Source organism: Pagrus pagrus (genome assembly GCF_965226575.1).
Source record: "Pagrus pagrus genome assembly, chromosome: 5".
In the NCBI taxonomy this organism is placed as follows: domain Eukaryota; kingdom Metazoa; phylum Chordata; class Actinopteri; order Spariformes; family Sparidae; genus Pagrus; species Pagrus pagrus.
This window is the reverse complement of record NC_140189.1, coordinates 8,682,418-8,703,686: the sequence shown is the minus strand read 5'-3', so window position 1 is coordinate 8,703,686 and position 21,269 is coordinate 8,682,418. Positions and strand designations below refer to the sequence as shown.

Here is a 21,269-nt window from a genome sequence, read left to right as displayed (position 1 = left end):
TTAAATTTTAGGCACACTGAAGTAACGGGAAGGAAAACGAAAAAAATATTACAGAAATTGTTACAAAATTTGAAAGGCCATGCATTTCCTTCTGATGAGAATCATAGGGTCAACTAAGTAGAGTAAGCCTATGTCTTCACAAAATGCTGATGAGTTGAAACTGAAGTCAGTAGGTCATTCTCATTCATTGTAACGCACAGCAGAAACAATTATTAACTTAGGTAGTTCAGAGGGAATGTTTTTTATGATGAATTAGGTGTATGACCAAGAAAACAGTCGAACAAAGAGTTACCTATTGATGTGCTTCAGAACTGGTGTTTTTATATAAAATAGAAACATTACTTCAAAGTTAATATTACTTAGCTGCTACAGTATGAAGACAGATAAGTAACAGGTTAGCTGCTAGCAAAGATCCTTTATCAACCAGTTCTGGTAACTCATGAGTTACTGCAAATGGGTCAAGTGTGGCTAGCATCTAATGTTGTTTCATAACGTTAGCCTACTTACCAAGTATTGGTCCGCTCTTATTGCAATTCACTTGATTTCTGTGAACAACAAGGCATTGTTGATATACTTGAGCCATGATTAGCAAATCCATCATGCTATCAGTTAATTTATGCAAAATACACATTACTCACTAAATAAGGAGTGGAACTCTAAATCACCATATTCCTTTGGCATTCGGCTTAAAACAATATAGACCAGTAGAGTTAACTTCATGGACACAGAGGTAACATGCTTCTTCCCAAAAGTTTGTTCGCCTCGCATGGAAGCTAATTAGCGATTATTAGCATACTAATAAACGATAATTTGGTTGTTAAAATTATGCCATAAGACAGGTAGCAATATTATTATCTCAGCAGCATTCAGAAGAAATACGTAGGTAACATGTTATATGGGTGCATCTTAACTCAATGAGAAGATATCAAACTTCTGAACTGTTAGCAACTGTTAGCATGTAGCTACTCGACAATATCATCAAACTGATGGGTACATGTTCCCTACATGTCCTCAATCGACATCGGTAAAACTATAAAACCCTGTTTAGTTGAAAAATAATTATTAAACGATGTTACCAGCATGGGAATGTTCACGTTACTTACCTGACTGTGGCGCCACACTGGAGAAAAAAACATGTGCCGCAGAGCTTCCAAGACCACATGCAGACTGGCACTAGTCATCACTCTGTAGAGTTGAATTTTTCACTGCATATCTGCAGAACTTTACACTGACTTTTAACTCCACTGTTAGAGCTGGTTTACTCTCCATAGAGTTGTAAATACTCTATCTAGGTTAAAATAGGTTGACACTCATTTTTTACTGTGTAGTAGGGCCACTCAAAGTGTATTATGTGCTTTTGGAAACAATGACACGATAGCTTCAGAGACACTTAAGATAATTCCACATGGGAATTCTTGAATGCCTTTCACTGTCTCAGTGAACTGGAAAACTGCAAGAACTCCAACAGAGGCACTACAGACTGTGAAATAGATCTGGCAGTTCTAAAGCATTGAAGAGAAAGAGAAATTGCAGACAGAGCTTAAGGTATTTCATACGTCATACACATGCCTACCACCAGTTAATGTGACATGTATGCTTTCAGAGGTCAAAGGAAACAATACATGTCTGGTTTTCCCAAACATGTTTGAGCTGCTGAAGACATATGGCACCCTTCCGGTCTCTACAGGAATTGTGGAACGTTCTTTTTCAAAACTAAAGCTGTTGAAAACCAAACTTTGCAGCCTTTGTAAAAAGTATGGGTTGTCAGTGTTTCTTTTATTGGCAACCAGGAAGGCTGTTAAAATCAACCACAGTGAAGTCATGGCAATTCCCGACAAAAAAGTTGCTGTTATGAATGCAACCAAGACTTCTCCAAGACGAAGGTCATAGGATGCACACTGGGACCATCGCTGTTTTGTTCAGTGAATAGAAATTAAGGCTGCGTAAAGAAGGGTATTCATTGCGGCAGTATTGTGCAATCTATGTCTGGTTAGGGCTATAGTTTTACCCTCTACACAACGCTTTCTCGCCATCTGTTTCACTTTATTTTCTATTTTTACTTTTTCCTATAGGAGCGGATGGTCCAAATTAAGTGTAAACCCAGTGAGGGCTAGAAAAAAGGGGGCACATCCTGGCGTATTTAATTGCAATTACAGTTGTGTTGCTTACTGCTTTGCATGTCTCTTTCTTCCACACATTAGGTATGAGGTTCAGTGGTCATGACATGTGGTCATGCTGTATGGGCTGTGGGGTGACTTTTAATTAACCCTGAGAGGATAGGCAAGACTGATACTTCCTGCTTCATTTTACATGTTGGTCAAGCCGAGTAGGCCAATGAGGTACAGTCAGGAGAGACCCTTCGGACCCCGGCTGCCTCTCTTCTGGTATAGCAGCGATGACCGGAGTTTCACAGACACTTTGACTGTCTGACAAAACCAACCAGTGGGGAGCAAGCATAGTCCTCAGGAAATCAACTGATCCTGAGACTTTTAAGACTACTTTGAAATGGAAATGGAATAACGCTTTGTCAGATTACTGTAATATAAGTCATAAGCGCAGTCTGTTTCCTGCTATTTAAAGGACGCATTAGACGCACCTACGGGCGGGTTCACACCATTCATACACTCTGATTTTTTTGCTTTGAGAGGCTGCTTTCAGTTATTTTAAACATTTCCATGAACACAGTAATGTCACTGTAACAAATATCGTGGTACATTTAATCAGCAGAACTAAAAGCTGTAGTTATAAACTCTCCAGAGAGAATGAGTCAGGAGTTTTAAATAATTAATGAAGTTCATCAGCTGTTCTTCGTGCACAAATGTGCATGTATATGTAGAGATATCCATATCGTTTCTGCTGGAGGATGGCTGCAGGTAATGTCATAAATATTTTCCTCATTAGAAACGTATTTCACCCTCTCATCCCACCGTTATTGATCAGGATGATACTTTTTGTGACCCGTCCTGCCTGATCCATGCACATACAGACAGGGATGCGCAGCAACGCTCCTCCGCCTCCTCCTCAATTTAATATCAGTGTATTTTTTCATATGCAGTCAAACAGAGTTGTTGATCGGACAGATGATTGTGAAATGGCGAGGCAGAAGGTCCAGCGGCTGAGGATCATATCCCTGGCCCTCAGCAAAGACAAGTGCCACTGGTTACTATGTTTCAGGCCCTGCTGCACCTGGCTTTTAAAGGGAATGGGAGACGACACTCAGATTGGTTTGATTTAAGTTCTGCCCAAAACACACCCATGACTAATTCAGAGTCTAAATACAAAATGAACTTGGACACGCCCTAAAAGCACTAGCACTGCGCTTTAGACCATCTATATAGGGCCCCATATCCCATCTGGGAGGACATTCTCAGAGAGCTTTTGAGTGCTACGATAAAATCAGGGATGTGGTCTACACAGGGATCAAGCTCGTACTAATTTGAGCTTTCTTTGTTAAGGATAAAACATTCTCAGTCTATTTCTGCTTGCATCCTAGTTAACCATGACAATAACAACCAAAAGAGGACTTCATTAATCAAAGACATTTAACACATAAACAGCGTTTGGCAGGAGAAAGCACAGCAGCTCCTCTAAGATAGCCCCTATTTAGCACATCTGCTTGGATGAGGCGGTAATTTACAACAAACATCATGTCCCTTGAGGAAAGCATCTGTAAACGCAGGGGTGGTAGTGGGAGGTACATATATGCATGCCCCTACATTTCTACGCCTTTATGAGTTGCCTTTAATGATGAATAAATCCTCAAAACAGAAAAAAAGGGAGAAAAAATATCTGCAAACATCAGCATCAGTGCTTGCACCACAGTGTGATTGATGTCTCTGTCCATTCCCTGTTGGCTCTGTCAGAGAGAAGTCATGAGGACAGGCAGGCACTGACACTTTGTCCCTGGAGAAAAACACTCCCAGGCATGGACACTGTTTATGCATACACTAAGCAAACAGTGCACTGTCCCACGTGAGAGGCAAAGGAATGTTGTTTTATTGTATATTATTGTATTGGGGTTTTTTTTGACAACCTAGGTAATATTGAGGTAAAGAACTGCTTGATGTCTATGCACATGAATTGCTTATGAAAAACCCCTGCCGTCAAACTTTGAGGATGACAGAATGACATTCATGCCCACTTCATACAGTGACCAGCAGTGTGGCGCTCAGAAAGTGTTTAAACTTTTTTCTCCAACTCTCTCCTTTTATTTGTAAAATCCATCTCTTTACATGTAAATAACCACGTGCATCACTATAGATCCAGGAGAGTAAATGTGTGCCATTACCCCCATATTTTGCCACTATCGACTCTCGTCATCTTTTTGGAATGTGATAATTAAATGGTTCAACCTGTTTAATAAATACAGAACATGTACTGCATGTAAACACAGAGAACACAAGTGGCCCTGATTCAACTGCAGCACAGAATGTCTCCCACACTAGGTTTTCCTACATTTCCAGAGAAAAATATTGTACTGTTTACTCCACTACATTTAAGTGTATTTACTAGTTCCCTTTCAGATTCAGATTTTACATTAAATAAACATTAAAAAACACGAGAATAATTAAACTTCATTTTCGAGTAATTAGTGTTTCCAAACAAAAAAAAATTGACACAACTAAGACCCAAAGAGGTCATATAATACAATATTTCACAACAAGTTCAGACTTTTTCTTCTCCTGCCCTATAAATCGTCTCACAACCCCTCAGATTCATGTGACTCTTTGGAGGGGCCTGAGTCCTGGTACAGGAACCATTTGACTTAATACTAAACTGTATATGAAGTTGTTAAAATTGCTCCACCTTGAACATCTACAGCAGTGACATGCTGCCTACAAATTAATGCATCAGTATTAACAGTCTAATAATGCATAATTATCTATTAGTCAAGGGCCAGAGTTGTTTTAATAACATACTTGTCCTTGAGCCAGATTGTGAATGTAGGCCTTTTACTTGTAGTGGAGTGTTGTATACATTAATGTAATGGTACTTTTGCTTGAGTAAAGGATGTGAGTACGTTGGGCAGCAACCTTCATCTCTGTTCAAAGATGGTGTCTGGTTTCAGATGTGAAGGTCAAAAATGACTTTATTTATCATTCTACAACACACAACTAAGTTCAAGCTGTAGTCAATCTATGCTACACTCGAAACAAAACACTGTTATTTATGGAGGATTGTTGAAGATGATTTGAGGAGTCTCACAGCCTGGGGAATGAAGCTGCTCTGTAGTCTGGTGGTACGGCAGTAGGTACTTCTGTATGTGTTGTCCGATGGCAGCAGGGTGAACAGACTTTGGCTGGGTGGGTGTTTTTGCAGTAGAGCCTTCCTGTCCTGGGCTGTGATGAACTTTCTATTGGTCCTCTGTAAAAGCTATAAAAGCTTAGTGTAGGAATTTTGCCTTCAAACCTGTTTCTGGTGTTAATGAGTGTTATTCATGGGCCATACTGTACATAATGTCCATTATAGCTTCCATAGGCAGGATGTGCTTCAGTAATGCAGGCGAAAAAATAAATGAAAACAAAGATTTGTCTCTGTCCACATAAACCTCTTCTCGTTATTTGTGTGGTGCCACATGATTCTTTATACCCTAACAGTGCTGTTTAGATACATTACTTTTAGCTCAGACTAAGACAATAAGATTGTAAATTACCAGTACCTTTATTCAGTGGTCCAAATAACTGCATACATTTTTAAACTACAATGCAATCTTCAGGGAAACCGCAAATTAGTTTTCTGATGCACAGCTCAGTAACACAGAGCATTTCCTCACATGAGCCCTGAGCTCCCTGTTTTCATAGCTGCATAAAGTGGCAAACTTGTAATGTGTCAGAGTCAGCTATGTCATTTAAAGGTCCAGTGTGCAGGATTTAGTGGTGACTAGCAGTGAGTTGAAGATTGCAAACGCCTGAACATGACTTGTAGAGCCAGTGTGAGGGTTGTCCGTCCTGCTGGACCTTTTTAACAAAACAAAGTAATCAAAGTCAAAATGACAGTGTTGGGTATAAAGGTAGGGCAGGTTTGGTTATTAGCAATTATTAATTACTAATAGCAAAACAGAAAATGACACGAGGGCTGAGGCCTACATGCTAATGTTGGCCAATGTTTCCTTATTTTTGCTCTTCTCTTTGGTAAGAGAAAATTGTAAGAGTGGTCGAGAGCGCTCTTACCAAGACAAAAGAAAAACTTCCCATTTACAGTAAATTTGTTTGTCCAATGCACGGAAACATGTTTTAAATTATAGGAACATAAAAACACTATTGTTAAATTGAGCCTATCAGCCTATAGGGAGGAATTTTAATGATTGGATTGTTTAATTCGTGGTTAAAAATTCTATTGGTCAATTGATCTAATTAACCCTGGGATTATCGCGTGTGTTCAGCACCTGACTCGTGGCTTACCTACTGCTACTAGATGCTTTGACAAACCAGGCCTTACGCAGAGAGCGTTTTGAGAGATCGCACAGATCTGTTTGATGAGACAGATCAATGGCTGCTTAGTCGTTTCAGATTGCCACGAGCACTTATGGATTTGTGCAATAACCTGAAGCCTCAACTTAGGCGAAACACCCACCGGTCAAATCTTGCGCCTCCACACCTCCAAGTACTCAGCGCACTCTGAGTTTTGGCATGGGATAATTTCAGAGAGAGATAGGAGACAGGTCAGGCATTTCACAGTCCTCTTTGAGCCGTGCGCTTCTGAGAATTCTGAAAGAGATAATATCATTCATGCCCTGTACATATCGTTCCTGTACACTGCTAACCAGCAGGTAGAGATTAAGGGTGCTTATTTTGCTGTCACACCAAATATCATTCATGCTGTAGATTGCACACATAAACGGATCAAAGCACCCTCTCCAGATCCATTCCCGTTCCTCAACTGAAACTGCATCACTCTATTAACGTCCGAATAATATCAGATGCAAACTGCCACCTTCTGAACGTCGTGGCCTGTTGAGCAGTGGGAGCACACGGCTCCTTTGTGCTGCAGAATAGTCCTGTGGGGATGCGCCTGGCTCAAGGAGCTGGTGGACATGGGTGGCTGATTGGTTAATGATTTGTAATTCTAAAAACTACCATCCAGTTTAACTTTTAGAAAACTACATTTTATAAAAATGGGACATAGGTGACCGAGGTTATGCCCTCACTCCATGGCTGATGACCCCCCTGGCAAATCACCAGACCAGACAGGAGCACTCTTACAACCACCACGTGTGCACCCGATCCGTTGTAGAGCGCACAATTGGAGTGCTGAAGGCCAGGTGGATGTGCCCTGATACTGCAGGTGGAAAGCTCATATACACCCTGGAGAAAGCATGCTTAATGGCAATGGCCTGCTGTACACTGCACAATATGGCAATGATACATGTCAAACCACTTTCTTTTGATCTCAGTAACTGTGCATCCCTCTGCTGACACTGCAGTCACAGCATCACAGATGTTTTGCCATTGCTGTGTTTGTGACGTTTCTGTAACGGCAGTCCACGCTTTGGAAGATCACATGTTTACATTTTTTATTTGATTTAACATTACCTCAGTTTCACTGCTGCTGACATTCTTCTTCTTCTTCTTACAACCCTTTTTGGGTGGCATCTCTCTAATCGCTGTGCCATCGTCAGCTATTTGCATACGGCACAACACCTGCCCTTATATGGTGTTTAGTGGGCATTACTGTGCCTATGCTAATTACAAACATTCGGCCATGCACTTCCAATTTATGACCAAGTAGGATTCATCTTTCAGCACACCTGGGTTAGAGCAGATTTGGATGGTTTGGTGCATCTGGAGTTGCGTCCTGTAATTTTGTCTCTTGACAAAAAAATAATAGAAAATATAAGAGAAATTTAAGAGAATGTTGCTGCATGAGGCCCAATGTGTCACTGGCTGTGAAATTTCTTCGCCCCTCTGTTTGGCTTGAGTAGGACACACAACCAAAGTGTAGAACTGGGCACCTTTGAAGGCTGGGAGCTGTGATTTAGTGCTGAACTTTAAAAGGACTGCTGCTTTTATAGGCACTGGTCACTGGTGGTAATAAAAAGGATATGAGGCAGAATTGGAGGAAAGATATAGGGTAGCATAGGCCACTGTCTGGGCACTGGCCCCTCTATGGTCCCTGTTATGTGAGACAATGGAATGCTGTAAAATAGCCCATCTAATTACAGCTAAGCCCCTCTGGAGCAGGTACACTCCCAGTGGACACTAGAGTTAAAAAAATAAAAAATCTGTCTCTCTGACACCTTCACTGCCTGACGGAGCAGAGGAACCAAAGAAAATCACTTTGATTTTAGAATGTAAGGAACATTAGCACAGACTTCATGTATAGAATATGTCACAAACATTTATGTATGAATTTTTCAACGCATTTAAAGCAGAGGGATGTTGTTGGTATGTCTTCCTGGTGCAGTTTTTCTGTCACCTGGTTTGCCACAATGGTAACAAGTGTGTAACATAAGGGAAAATTATATATTAACTAAATATATGTTTTTAATATATCACTCTCAACATTTCATTTTACCAGTGACATGATTTTGGTTGAGGCTTTGACATATATAATTGAGGGGTGTTTTATCCTGCTCAATGACCTCTGACCTCTTCCCAATTGTCATGTATTATGTTGTAGTACTGGAGTCACCACTAGGTGGGGCTATACGATTACAAGGACTGTGTTGTATATGTTGAAGAGGCACGAGTAAACACTGTTCAGTCTGATTCAAGATGGCTCCTCATTGACTACTAAATATTACACCAATCAATGGTGTGAGTGGTTTTAGTCTGGTGTTCACAGACAGCTCATGTTCACCGTCATCAGCCCTGCCAACTCCTGTTCCTACTCCTCATTTGGCAGCACAGCCAACCCCAGCCAGTGGTTCTGGTTCGGCGTCCCAGCCGAGTGGTTTCCAGTAGGCGTCCCAGCCAATATCAACCAGTGGTTCCCAGTGTCCTGGCCGATGAGTCCTTACTGTTTCACTTCAGTTGTTTTCTATTTTAGTCTTTAGACCTGAAAAAATCTGTTTTGCTGTTTTTGAGTCCATTCAGCTTGAAATAGCTGATGAATAATTTCAGATACATAACACATTTTGTAATGTCCATCTCAAATTACATTTTCACTCAGCATAACCACTTCTTTGTCATTACAACACAATATACATGCTAACTCTTTTACAGAAGTGAGTAGCTCAATTTTTTTCTGCTTCTCTTCTTTGTTCTTCATCAATTTAACATGGTTCAAAAGAAAGAAAATTAATACTAATGCAAACTGCCACCCGGTCACTAGATCATCTGATCATTATGTCCTATACAATGTTTTCTATGAGCTAAATACTAAGGATCCTAGAGTTGGCCTTCATAGGATTGCACTTATCCCAGAACTGGCTGGCTGGCAGCCAGTGCGCTGAGCACATGGGAAAGAACAATTATTTTATAAATACCCTCGCATCACCTGAACACATCTGTATGATGGAGCCAACAAATGATTTTTTGAACATTTCAGGCCCAATAGTAGCAGCTCTAACTGTATACTTGAGCTCTCACCATTCCATATGAATGAAATGAAAGCCTCATTAATAGATTTTAACAAAGATTTTGGAAGGTAAAGTGGGATTGAGACAGCTAGAGGAATTTGGGGAGCACATTCATTTTAATACATTTCACTTTTCCCGCTAAGGAAAATTAAGTGTTTTCAGATCATTTGGAACGACAAGGCATCGTCCTGTATTTGAAGAGTCAGGTCATTAACAGGGCAACATACACTTTTACCTAAGTTCAATTTATAACCAGAACATGTGCCAAATCTCTGCCAAACATGGACAATATGAGGTACACTTAAAACAGGGTCTGATACAACTATCAATAAATGATCTGCATATAGAGATAAACTATACTCCTCTCCCCCTCTATGAATTCCACTTGTTGATGACAATGATTTAAGTTTGATGGATAAGGGCTCTATAACCAAAGCAAATAGCATGCAAATAAACATGCCCATTCCACCCTGTCAAAAGCTTTCTCTGCGTCCAGTGCCATAACCACCTCGGGTACCACTGTGGATGCAGGAGACTGAATAATATTTAAGAGCTGACTGATATTTTGTAAAAGAGTGACGTCCCAAAATGAAACCAGTTTGATCCAGAGATCACATCGTGGATTGTGGTTTCTAGGTGCAAGGCAAGAGCCTCAGCTGAAATCTTCAGATCACTGTTTCACTGTGATCACTGCACAGATTGGTCGATATGAAACACATTCAGTATTAACTTTACCTGGTTTAAGCAAGAGGGTAATTGATGCTTAAGTCAGTGTATGTGGCAGCAACCCACAGGACAAAGAATCATTAAACATATCAAGTAAAATTGTAGATAGTTTGTCAGATAATTTTTTTAACAAACTCTATAGGGTACCAATCTTGGCCATTGCCATTATCGCATTTAAGTACCTACAGGAAAAAGATCAAGAAAAACTTATGAAACCAGTTAGAAAGTATTTGATGGACAGAAGCTGAAGAATACATTTTGAAAAAATGCATAGACCTGCAAAATGAAGTTAATGAATAAACATCTGTAGTGTTGTTGGATTGATGAAACTTTCGGCAGTTCGACTGCTTAAAAAAAGTGACTGGTGACATTTTGGGTTGAATGCTAAATGTAATGTTTCGTGATATATGTTCTTCAATTTATCTTTAATAATCTTTTTTTTTTAATTCAATTTGCAAATATTAATACTTTTCTTTTATTAAAATTGTGTCATTCACTGTTACTCCATGGAACAGTTTACAATACAATAGCCTATTGATCGGAAATATATTTTGTGCCAAAAGAAAAGTGAATACACATGGGAAATTAAAACCCTAAGGGGATAAAAGTGCATGCATGAAAAGTTTGCATTTGTCAAATAGGTGTTGGTTACTGGTGTTGGGACCAGGTTTCGATTGCAGGACATTCTTTCTGGGGTAAAGGGCTGGTATGTGGGGTTAATGTATGGGACTGTTTACTCTCCCACTGTGCTTTATTTGTGGATGGAGTGGCAACTGGCTGAATGTATCCAGTCAGACACCTGGCGCATGTATGCACCCTGCTGTACTCAATTATGACACAGGTCTGATGCACTTTTACCAAGCTGTAAAGTGTTGACAATCTAACCTTTCAAGCACAGATAGCCAGGCATAAGCATGATAAATAAATGATTGGAATCTTAAGAATCCAGTGGCGAACCGTGCCTATCAGAACTGGGCCTTCTCTGTGTGTGTGTGTGTGTGTGTGTGTGTGCCTGTGTGTGTGTGTGTGTGTGTGTGTGTGTGTGTGTACACTCTCATTACGTTTAATGGTCAGGGCATTCTATAAAGGAAATAGAATACCCTGGATGGAGGATATTCTCCCCAGAGACACTGTAGAAAAATATCTGATTGGTTGAATTTTTTTCCAACACAAAACCATTCAAATGCGCAGTGTATGGACTGAAGACTACAGAAACAAGTCGGCGTAATTTTGTTTTCTTTATAGAATTAATAAGATATGTTTGCATCTGAGGATTCCAGGGCCTTCTCTGAATACCTTGAAGGCCTTGAAGATTCGCCACTGTCAGAATCAGAGCTTAGGTATGTGATATTAATGTCAAACATCAGCTTTTCATCACACCTCAAAGATTATCCTGATCTCATATAAAAAATAAAAAGCTTTAGTTAAAAGATTATATTTAATACCGGCTCAGGTAGAACCAATTACTCGGCCCACACAAACAATAAGGTCTCAGATTGCATACTGTGGGGAGTCCTGGGTATGGAAATTGAATTTCAGAATTGGCTGTGCGAGCATGCATGGCCCATTATAATCAAGCAGAAGTACACATGATGAAAATTAAATTCCCTCTGACAGGAGGCAGCTGTGCTAGAATGCTACTGTCCACTTGACCTTTGCTCTGTGTAAATATGACAGGCAGGTGGTGTGAGTGAGGCATCTGTTCAGATATTTTACCCTTGGTTGGATTCCAGAAACAGTCCAGCCCATGCCTGGTGTGCAGGTGGACATTCTGTTTGTTTTTTGTTTTTTTCTCCATCCGTCCCTACCTGGCAGTGGAGGAAAAAAACACAATTCCCTTTGACGTCTCCCCAGCCATTTGGGGTGGATCTCAGAGTTTCACCTCTGGAGTTGTGAAAGACACAGTTGCAGCTTGGGAAGCCTCATTAGGATTCAGACAGATGGAATCTTACTTCTCTCCCTTGTTTTTCCTCCTCACTATGTCATTTATTTGTTTGTTTAAGGGTGCAGGGCACAAGGTGTTGGCTCAGGAACACAGGACAAACAAAAAATCATATGCTTTAGAAGAAACACTTTAATGTCATTTCCATAGTTGCAAAGGTTATTCGAAAGTTATAACAAAAGCATATTAAGCGTCTTTTCTGAATGTCTTTTACAGTTGTTTGAGACAGAAAGAGAAAAGGTCTGTCAGCCGTTTTAGTTTTGCTGCAGAGCTAAATACTTGATTTGGTTTGACTGTTTCACATAAACAAATTATAATCCTTATTTCAGGCTTGATATAAATGAGTTACTATTTTTGACCTTGCATTCAGTGTTGTTACTACTTATTAAACCAGAACGACTCGAGATGTTGCCAAGGCCATTTTCCCAAAACTGAATTTTCCCAAAACATGTTTATGATATGCCTGTTAAGTGCTTTATATTTAATCAAGTGATTAAAAAAAAAATCTAATTAAATACAAGCTTTGTGCTCACTGAGCCATTATTGTATGAACTGACTTGTATCTCTATCAGTATAATATCTGTATGAACGTGTAGGTGTACAGTTTGTTCTATGTCTTTCTGTATGCTGTTTATGTTCTCTGTATAAAAATAAGTTAAAAAAAAATACAATACAAGCTTTGTGATTAATCAGTTGAAAGTGCCAATATTTGCCGTGAGCATTTAAAAATATTTCAGCGCAACTGTATTTTGGTAGACGAGTGAATCAAAGAATAAATGGACATTTTAAACTTTAAAAGGAGCTGTTATTTTACTGGTGGTCTGAAAATTCCTTGCTGCATAAGTTGCACAAAACAGTGTTCCTGTCAACAGTTCCATCTGGGTGTTTTTTGAAGCCCCACTCCAGTGTGTTTTGGTATTATTATTATTTTTTATCTCTACTTACAATGTTTTATAACTTTGGACAACTAACTTACTGACAAAAGTAAGCTGTCACTAAAATGGAATGGACTACAGTAGAATCTGGGACATTTATGTCATCCACCAAGCTCAGCTTCTGTTGTTATAATAAAAGTTGATGTACGGTTGCACATAGGCTCTACAAAGAGCCGACGCCGTAACCTACACAAGTGGCCTAAGCTGTAGTGAGCATTTCTACATGTGCGCTTGTGTGTCTATGCTGCTGGCGGTGGTGAGCTGATTGCCAGCTGACTTTCCCCTTTAAACCCACTGACCCATTCGGCTCGCAGCTGTGTCTCTGGACTAAAGAGAGCGGACAGGCAGAGTGTCTGCAGGGCGAGCCGTGTTCCCATACATACCCGGCTAGTACAGCTTGGTTTCGGCATGCCGGCGTTTACCACCAGGCTGCTCGTTGAGGGGCTGCTCACCCTTCGGACATTCAACCTGTCCAGCACAGAGAGGCTCCAGAGGAGGAGTATAATCTAAGAAGCCAGCCGGTCAGGAGGGACTGCAACAGCTGATCGGTGCAGTGTGTTATTAGGGAAACTACAGGTCTCAATCCCTGTTACTAGCACCACCGTTAAGCACCGGAGGAGAAGCCGGAAAGTGTGATGTTTACAAAACTGCTGGTCAAGGGGCGTCAGAGAGCATGATTAATCTGCGTTATTTTGTTATTACACATTATTTTTTATTATTTAAATGTATTTTTTTATAAATAAAGCGATATGTATAATACACTCTTAAAAATGCTGGGTTGTTCTCCTAACCCACTCGCTGGGTAGCTGTGGATTTTGAGCAGATTGGGTTACTTTTACCCAAGGTTGGGTTAATTATTTTGACCCGGCAGATTGGGTTGAAGATTGGACCTTGGCCGGCTGAAGGGATGAGGCTGATAGCCATATTGGACACAGCAACTCCTTCTCCAGCTTCAGACGAGTGCATGAGGAAAGTAGAAAATAGTAAGAAAAACTTAAGGTATTAGGCTACAACATCTGCGTTTGAAAGCTTAGTGTGGTAGCCAAATAGTTGTGTCGTATTAATTACTTACAAACCATAGTATTAGCTCACTTCACCTTACTTGCGGACTCAAGGTGTTTTTTTCTGTGTGGCTCGCTTACTAACTTGCTCGCTAGCTAGTTATTTTCACCTGATGTATCAACATAATTGTTTTCTGTCACTTTTTAAAGTATACGTTGTTGTATTTACTACAAATAAGAGAGGGTTTCCCAAAACCCGGAATACCACGGCTTGGCGGAGCTGCACACCGGCCAACCACGGGGGTATATGAACAGGTCCGCATTAGCGGCCAATGACGCGGCTACACTACAGGTGCCGGTAAGGGGCGTGCCGCACACCTGCCACGATCGTCCTGCCTGCTGCAAAACACACAGACTAAGGGACACAGGAGAGAAATTAAATATATAAACAACCAACCATCCGGTTACACTAGCGTAACGTCATTAGCATGCTACAGCTACGTTACGTTACAGCTACGTAATAAGTTACTATTTATCAACAGCTAAGTTGGTAGGTTAATATTATTTGTTAAAGTTTTTTAATGTTTAATGACATTTGCACAGGGTTTGCATTGATCTATTAGCCTGATCAGCAAATGAGTTATGAATAATACCATTTTATAAGTCCTCTTTGATTCAAAATAAGTAGGCTACTGGTCTTTTTTTGTACTTGTCTTGTTGACTTTTTGTCATCTTTCCATGTAGATGTTTGCAGGTTGAGGAGTACATGGCCAAGTAAAGAGCATGTCAAAAAGAAGAGCCAGACTTTGTCTTGAAGCTGAGGCTACTCAGTTTATTTTATCTGGAGGTGACAAGCCTTGTTTAAAGGTCCAGTGGATCAATGACTATAAAGGTATGTTAGATATCATTCCCGATGTTTACTGCATGAATGCTACTAGACACCATGACGACATAATTGCACAACACAACAAATTGCTAATGAAATTTGTTGCCATCTATTTTAATAATAATTTTTAAGTGATTTTATCGATTGCAGCCCTAACCATCAATTCCAGACATCACCAAACATCATTCAGATCTTTTTCTCACTGTTAAAAAGTCTTATGTTTGTTTGTTCTGCATATGTTTTGTCAATACCTGATCAGCTGCAGTTAGTAAACCTGATTTGGATTGTATTACTTGACACTAATGAGTTAACTTTTGTGTATTAGGACATGGTGTATTTGCCTGTGCACCAATTGAAAAGGGATCCTTCATGGTCGAGTACCGTGGGGAGTTGATCTCACAATATGATCGGAACAAGCGGCAGAAAAAGTACACAGAGAAGCAAAATGCTTTCCTGTTTGATTTTGAATGGAACAATAGCTCATGGTGGTAAGTAAAGGCCTATAAAAGATTAATTGTTCTTTACAACATTATGGTTTTAGTGGAGAAAACTTAGATATGTTTCCTTGTTCAATTTTAGCATTGATGCCTCCCATGAAGATGACTCACTGGGCCAGTTGGTTAATGATGGCCACAAGTCATCAAACTGCAAAATGAAAAAGTTGACAGTCCAGGGTAAACCTCATCTTTGCTTGTTTGCTATTGAAGACATCCAAGCAGAGAGTGAAATAACCTATGACTATGGAGAATCTCAGTGGCCATGGCGACTGGTGAGTAAATCCTCTTCATAGATTATACAGTAAAATATCTGTTAAGTATTAGGAGATAAAAAGATACATATTAAATTAAGATTATTGATGGTAATTTCTAGTTACAAGATCAATTCACATCAGTGTGGGGTTTAGAGCTTTCTTTGACAACAACAGAAGAAGTTAGAAGTCAGGAATTTGGACTCTGTATGTGTTCAGTCGTCATGTCCTCATATTGTTTTAGGCTGTGAAAGACTTGAGTGTGTTTCAGGTGATGTCCTCATATTGTCTGACCCAGCGACTGTAGAGTGTGTGTTACATGTCCTCATATTGTTGGGTAGCAGATGCTGTACAGTGTTAGCAGTTTCTATAGAGTTTGGCATAATGTGCCTAGATCCTCCTGTGAATTATGTTCACTGAAACAAGTATGATCATTTGTTTATTGATTAGTCAGGATTTATTGTACAGAATATGTCTGACACTGTATTGTTGTGTTTTGTTGCAGACACCAAGTGTTCAGATCCTGACTCTACCTTCTGCAGACCAAGAAGTGAGTGAGAGATCCACTTCATCCTTCCAACAGGTAATTACACATTAATTTATTCTATTTGGAATTAAGTATGTGTCTCAGTTGGCTCCAGTGCATACATGAAATGCTCTCACTGTATTAAAACAATCAGTTTGCGTGAAATGTTCACAATATCAATGTTGGCAATACTTGTTTGTTAATAGCTTAGCAGAAAGAAATTGGCTATACCATTTGTTAGCTCTAACTTCCCCTTAAAGCATCAAATTGATCTTTATTCTCACTAAATTCTATATGTTTAGTCCTTTCTGCTATTGTTTTTGTCCATTTAACATCTGCTGGGCAGTGTTTCACCATTACCTCCCACAGTAGCACACACATATCTTGCAGACATAGTACGGGGAGTTCATCAGAAATGCTCCCCATACTGTGTCTATAACTCCAAGCCAGATGTGTGCTATCTGGTGTGTGTGTGTGTGTGTGTGTGTTTGTGTGTGTGTGTGTGTGTGTGTGTGTGTGTGTGTGTGTGTGTGTGTGTGTGTGTGTGTGTGTGTGACAGCATGATGATTGGAGGTTCTATTTTGCTTTGATTCTTTGCATCAAAGGCAAATAGAACCTCCAATCATCACGGCAACATAAAGCAACATAAGCAGGTCTATATAAGCTGTAGAGAAACATTTGCTCAGTCTGACTCTTCAACTACTTCAAACGTGGGAAAGAAAAGCAAAGAAAAGGTTCAAGAGAGAGACGTGTGATACAGACGATATCTGTTCATCCAAGACAACAGCATTTCTCTGAGAGAAAATACCGAAGAAAATGGACTTCTCTAGCGAGCACCCAAAAGACATGTCTCAGCAGAGACTTCTTCAAGAGCTAGAAGCGACAAAGGAGCAACTGAAAAAGCAGAAACCCCTGAAAGAAATGTACATCAACAGGGGAAAAGAAACAACCAGAGAGCTAGAGCGGCTGAGAAAGTACAGCGATGATGTAGCTCTCAGCAACGCCAAGATAGCTACTCAGGTGAGAGATAACACCAGGCAGAAGAAGAAGAAGGACCTTCATAAAGATTATGAAGAGCTCCAAGTGGCCCATTTAATCAACGAGGAGAAGTTTCAAACTGGCCTCCAGGCGGAGAAGGACAAGAACAAGCTTCTTCAAAAAGAACTGGATCAGATCAGTGTCTCCCACAATGAGATCAGACTCAGGTATGAAACTGATGTCATTAAGGTCAGACAGCAGGTTGACACCCTTCAGCATGATCTTGTGAAGGAAATGCAGCAGAAGACAACTGTTTGAAAACAGTATGCAGAGCTGCAAATGGCACATGTACTCAGCCAGGACAACTTCACAGCCAAGCTCCAGGTGGAGGAGCAGCAGAACAAGCTTCTCCACGAAGAACTGGACAAGATCAGCCAAAGGTATAGAGCTGATGTCAACACTGTCAGACAGCATGCTGAGACTCTTCGACATCAGCTTCAGAAGGAAGTCCAGCAAAGAAACCTCCTTCACCAAGAACATGAGGAGCTGAAAAAGGCCCAAACATCCAGCCACAAGAAGTTGACTGCCGAGCTCCAAGTGGAGAAGCAGAAGAACAACCTTCTCCAAGACAAACTGGACAAGATCAGCGCTTCACAACAAGAGACCAGCCAAAGGTATGAAACTGAAGTCATCACTGTGAGACAGCAGGCTGATACTCTGCAGCAGGAGCTTGAGACGGAAGTCAAGTCTCACTCCGACACAGTGTCGAAAGGCTTGCGATGATTACCAACTTGAGGGCTGAACAGGACGACCTCCGTCACAGGATGCCCGAGGAAATCGACAAACTGCAGCAAAACACCTTGGAGAAGGAGGGATGTTATGAGAGACATCTGGAGGAGCTGAAAACTCTGCTTGACCTTCAGATCTCTCTCAACCTTGAGCTCTCCACAGAGCTCAAGGCCTTGAAAGACACTGAAGTCCCTGAGGCGAAGCCGTGCGATCAACAGGATTCCGTCCCTACTCCACCGGCCCCTGAACTTCTGGAGGTGACTCAATTTCCAGAGGAGAAGCCGTGCGAGCAGCTGTCCATTGCTACTGCACTGGCCCCCGAACTTCTGGAGGTGACCCAAGTCTCTGAGGAGACTCTCCCAGGCAAAAGAAAAAAGAGTATCTGGAAAAGAGCCCGTCACTTTCTGGGACTGACGAAACCAAAGAAGTGGAAGAAATAAGATGGCTTCAACAACTCAAGCTGTCACATTCACCATCAAACATCAACACCAAGGAGTAGTAGATACCACATGTCATCTGTGGTCGGGCATGGGGGGGGGAAGATATATTTGATGCTCCCACAGCAGCACACATATATCTTGCAGACATAGTACGGGGAGTTCATCAGAAATGCTCCCCATGCTGTGTCTATAACTCCAAGCCAGGTGTGTGTGCTATCTGGTGTGTGTGTGACAGCATGAGGATTGGAGGTTCTATTTTGCTTTGATTCTTTGCATCAAAGGCAAATAGAACCTCCAATCATCATGGCAACATAAAGCAACATAAGCAGGTCTATATAAGCTGTAGAGAAACATTTGCTCAGTCCGACTCTTCAACTACTTCAAATGTGGGAAAGAAAAGCAAAGAAAAGGTTCAAGAGAGAGACGTGTGATACAGACAATATCTGTCCATCTACAGTAAGACAACAGCATTTCTCTGAGAGAAAATACCGAAGAAAATGGACTTCTCTAGCGAGCACCCAAAAGACATGTCCCGGCAGAGACTTCTCCAAGAGCTAGAAGCGACAAAGGAGCAACTGAAAAAGCAGAAAACCCTGAAAGAAACTCCGCTGTATCAGCATCGGGTCCATATCTTCACGGACCTTTCGCCACCGTTCAAACGATGACCCGATGTTTATTCTGGTTTGAGCCCTCTTTGTTTCACATCTCCGCTTTGTGTCTTTTCAGTGACAGACTTTCTTTCTTTGACTCTTTGTCAGTGAGGCAAGCAGAGGCAGCTGAACTGCTCAGGGCAACACAAACCTCTTGTCCGCTTGTAGTTTCAAATGCTGAAGTGGGTCGGGACCAGACGTGAGCAGTAGCAGGAGAGTGAGCGAGGATTGGATCGGAAAATTGATCCATTGGTCAATTTCTTTTCAGTTTTACAGGCACTAGAGAGAATGGATTTATTTGGTTCCTTTTACTCTTCACATTGTGTAGGTGGTCCTATTGGGTCATAACCACCATCTAAATGATGTTAATAATATTAACAAATCTTTCAAATCGTAGACCATAGCTTTAAGTGTCAGATTTTTTTATGACAGGAGCTTCTCATTTTCTCTAGGTCCATGTGGATTTTGTTTTCTGCTGCTCCTGCTTTGCTGAAGGGTGCCTGGCTCTTGCATCCACACTATCATTCTGAAGAGTGTTTTGGAGCCTTTTGTGATGTGCTGATTTGCTCTTTTCACATACAACAAGCAGCAACTCACACAGAGTCAAATAAAAGACTGTGCTTTTAGATGTGCTTTTCACAGCTTTCTGTCTCTCTTTCCAGTCTTTTCGTATTCTCTGTGTTCGCTTTGTACTGCGGGGGACATGAGTGGAGATGCCTGACAAGTCAAAAAAGGATTCTGAGATGTAATGTGGAAAAGGAGAAACAGAGAGAAAGAGAGGAAATGAGATGAAGGAGAATGGGATGGAAGAAGGAGGAGAGGACTGAGGGACAAAGGGAAAGCAGATGGTGAGGGTCAAGTGATGGAGCAGAGAGAGCAGGCTGTGGATGTTGATGTTCAGATGGCCTCAGAGACACGCAGCATATGTCCCAAGCCAACCAGTTCACACCTGCGTCTGCCAGGCCCTGCAGAGGCTGAACACAATGCTGGCAGGGTCAGTGGTGGCACACAGGTCTGGACATGGCCGATCATGTCTGCTGATGATCAGAGGGAGGGGGGGACCTCGCAGGGCAGGAGCTCCAAGCACAATCATGCTCTTCTTACCGTGAATTAAAAGGGCATATGGATGCATCTGACCTGATCTGGTTAGATATCACTATATTTTCAGACAGAAATTAAGATAAAAAAGGAAAAGATTATGTTGGTTTTTTTGCGTGTATTTACAATGACCCACCTTTCCCACCATCCTATCAACTCTAAAAGGTCATGTCAAAAAGACATATCTCTCTTCAAAAACATAATTTCACTTCCAGAGCATGCATATATCAAATATGTGATATATCACAGCCCTGTGGGATTTATAAGGTCTTTATATACAACACACAAACTTAGTCACTTACTGGTCTATGGGGACTGACAAACATCACAAGGTCGTAGGCAACTGGACTTGTTTGAGATGTTTCACCTCTTATCTAGGAGGCTTCTTCAGTTCTAAGTAACTGGAGGGGAGTTGCAGGCTTTTTAACCTGATAATGGTTTGAGAGATGGGTAAAAGAATCCATCTATGTCAAACTGGAGCGACTGTCTTTGAACAGAGGAGGTGGCCTAAGACATTACTTATCACTCACCTACAATGCTGCACTGAGTTTCCTCCCCAGACAGCTTAACAAGCATCCACACCTGGGCTCACCTGGCCCTAGCAACCCACATGAAGGCCGGTTGGGTCAACTACCCACAAGTGGCTCCTTAACGACTCTGTAAGGACACTCCCACACAGAGTTTAAAAGCCTGAAAACTCCCCTCCAGTTAGTTAGAACTGAAGAAGCCTCTTGGATGAGAGGTGAAACGTCTTCAAGAAACTCAAACAAGTCCAGTTGCCTATGATACAGCACTAAATGATAACTTTAACCTTTTAAAACCACTGGGTGATGTGGCTGTTACTGAATGACAAACCTATATACTTGGCATACTAATGTAGATGAACAATTTTGTATAAAACAAATGGTTAATAACTAATACAAGCCGTCTCTTTACTGTTAGGCAAATTATATGAAAGACTGGTCCTTAACACTTAAAAGACAACATTGTGTACTGGAAGACTAACGATATCATGTACATGTCTATTTAC

General features: G+C 41.0%; 1 long non-coding RNA gene across 1 annotated transcript; it reads left to right on the top strand.

Moving 5' to 3' along the window:
- The first annotated feature begins 15,991 nt into the window (after positions 1-15,991).
- Positions 15,992-20,395, top strand: LOC311257607. Its single transcript, XR_014622639.1, has 2 exons — positions 15,992-19,172; positions 19,804-20,395. It is a non-coding gene; the product is annotated as an uncharacterized lncRNA (long non-coding RNA).
- Positions 20,396-21,269: the final 874 nt, after the last annotated feature.